The sequence below is a fragment of the Chrysochloris asiatica genome, unplaced genomic scaffold (assembly GCF_000296735.1).
Source record: "Chrysochloris asiatica unplaced genomic scaffold, ChrAsi1.0 scaffold00126, whole genome shotgun sequence".
Taxonomy (NCBI): Eukaryota; Metazoa; Chordata; class Mammalia; order Afrosoricida; family Chrysochloridae; genus Chrysochloris; species Chrysochloris asiatica.
The window spans coordinates 8687946-8690857 of NW_006408644.1; the positions used below are offsets into that span (position 1 = coordinate 8687946).

The 2912-nt window shown below is 45.4% G+C and overlaps 1 pseudogene; it reads left to right on the top strand.

The window, feature by feature from the left end:
- LOC102811791 overlaps positions 1–2526 on the top strand; it is a 68014-nt pseudogene extending 65488 nt beyond the window's left edge.
- Positions 2527–2912: the final 386 nt, after the last annotated feature.

The window sequence follows — 2912 nt, forward strand, 5'->3', positions numbered from 1 at the left end:
ACTTAAATGAGTATGTATTTTGGTACTTTTTTATGCTTTCTGATTGCTTCCAGGAAGATGTGATCAGGGTGTGGTCTTCCCTTTTCCCTCTTCTTGTTTCTTAACTCAGAGTAACTTTCACAGTTGTTGCCTGTTTCCCTGGAAAATCACATCTGGTATTGGTTCTTGCCTGGGTTTTGGTATTTTATAAGGTGTGATTGCAGCTTGGCTTTTTGGCAGTGGTTGCTGACTCTTCTCGCATAATATAGGCGGACAAAGAGTCCTCCAAAAGCAGAATGGAGTCTGTGTAGCAGCCAAACAACAGCAGTTGGGTAAAAAACAGAAACAAAATCAGAATCAGAAGTAAAAAAAAAAAATGGGAGAAAGAGGAAAAATGGAACAAAGGAAAAAAAAAATATATAAAATAAAACCAGAAGAAAATAATGCAGCACTAGCGAACACAAGACTAAATATAGCAGTCTTTAATCACAAAAAAGGGAGAGTGGGGCGGAGAAGAAAAAGAGGAAGAAGAAAGAAAAAAGAAGAGAAGAAGAAATAATAATAATAATAATCTGTAGCTTAATATAAGTATTTCTTTAATGTCCTAACTCTTTCAGTCACCTCTGCCCTCCTCTCCCTACTGTTGAGTCAGTAGGTGCTGTTGAGTCAATTCCGACCTGTAGCGACCCTGTATAGGGCCTCGGAAGAGCGGCTGGTGAGCCCGAACCACCGACCCTGCAGTTTAAAAGGCTTTGCAGTGTGGCACCTCAACTGCAGTGTGGCACCTCAACCCACAGTGCTATGCTGGGGCTCCTCTCAAATCAGTGAAGAAGAAAAAAGAAAAAAAAAAAAAGCAAACCAAATAGGACACACATTCGCGTCTCCCATATAGGGTTTCCGCAGAGCGGCTGGTTAGCTTGAACCACTGACCTTGCAGTTTGAAAGGCCTTGCAGTGGTACCTTAACCCTTGCAGTGGTACCTTAACTGCCGGGATGCTGCTCAAATCAGTGATAAAAAGCCGACCAAATAGTCCACACATCCGCGTCTCCCATATAGGTTTCCACAGAGCGGCTGGTTAGCTTGAACCACTGACCTTGCAGTTCAAAAGGCTTTACAGTGGCATCTTAACCCGCCGCGCTATGCCGGAAAGCCTCTCATACCACTGAGAAAAGCTGACCAAATCGAATGCACATCCGCGCTTCCGGACCTTGCAGTTCAAAAGACTTTACAGTGGCACCTTAACCCGCCACGCTACACTGGGACGCCTCTCCAACCAGTGAGAGAAAGCCAACCAAATGGAACGCGCATCCGAGTCTCCCGTATAGGATTTCTGAAGAGTGGCTGGTGAGCTTGAACCGCTCACCTTGCAGTTCAAAAGGCTTTACAGTGGCACCTTAACCCGCCGCACTACGCTGGGAAGCCTCTCAAACCAGTGAGAAAAAGCTGACCAAATAAAGACTCAATTCAACGGCACCTAACAACATAGCATACCACTATGGAGCGCACACAATAGCACCACCTGTAGGGGGGTGGGGGTTGGTAAGTGCCATCGAGTCAGTTCTAACCCACAGCAACCATGAGGAGCAGCTGATAAGCTTGAACCGTTGACCTTGTGGTTCAAACCGACTTTGCAGTCCAGTGCATTAAACCCACAATGCCAGTTTCATCCATGCAGATACCACTTTAGAAGCCCTGGCTATGGCATTCTAGGATAGCACTGGATTGTTACCTGCAAGGTTGACAGTTCAAATCTATGAGCCACTCCTCAGAAAATGCTACAGATGTACAGGTTCGCTATGCATCAGAACCAACAGTAACAGCTCTCAAACCAGTGAGAAAAAGCCGACCAAATAGAACACATCCGCGTCTCCCATATAGGGTTTCCGAGGAGTGGTAGGTAAGCTTGAACCACCAACCTTGCAGTTCAAAAGGCTTTACATGGCACCTTAACCTGCCGCACTACACTGGGAAGTCTCTCAAACCAGTGAGAAAAAGCCGACCAAATAGAACACATCCGCATCACCCGTATAGGGTTTCCGAGGGGTGGCTCGTGAGCTTGAACCATCGACCTTGCAGTTCAAAAGTATTGGTGGTGTGGTGCCTTAACCCACAGAGCTACACCAGGACCACTCTTGACCCAGTGCAAAAAGGCCGACCAAATACACGTCTCAGCTTGGGCTGAGTGTGTGTGAGTTCCTGGCAGAGGAAACTGCCAGCGGTGAGGGTGGGTCATGGCCACTAGGCTAAGCCCCTACTTCTATTCACTGAATGTAGGTGGGCAAACAGTGAGCGCACCTATTACCCTACACCAAAGAAAAAAAATAAAATCAGACCCACACAAAATCGGCAGAGTATACTTTGCACCTTTTTATTTTTCCTCTTTCTTTACCAAGGTTCCCGCAGCGTGCCTCCGCTGCGTCTCTGCGGCTCCTATTTCCTCCTGCTGCCTGGATTCGCCCAGGATGTGGCCTCAGGCCTCTGTGCCTGGCCAGCAGATCCAAAAGTTCGAGATTTCCCGCCTCAGCTCCAAATTCCACAGGCTATAAGTCCTCAAACTTTTAAGCTATTCCTATCTCTGTGGGTCCAAGCCCTGGAGCCCTGTCCTGTCTCTTTCTTGCCTGGAATTCCAAGTTATTGTTGACGATGACCTTCACTTCACCTTTACCCTAGCTGTCATCAAGCCCCGCCTCTATACCATCAATCTTTTAATCTTTCTTTTCAAAGTAGTGGTCTAAATCATACAATTTAATCATTTCAATATAGAGCATCAAGAATATCAAAATCTTCCTTGTTTCCCTTTACGTAGTTAGACAATATCTGATTTCTGTAAGCAAACCTTATTGTTCTTAAAATGTCAGGTTAACCTTAAAACATAATTCTAAATTTTAACTCCTATTTCTACCTTCACCTATTATTTTCTATAGATTCATTA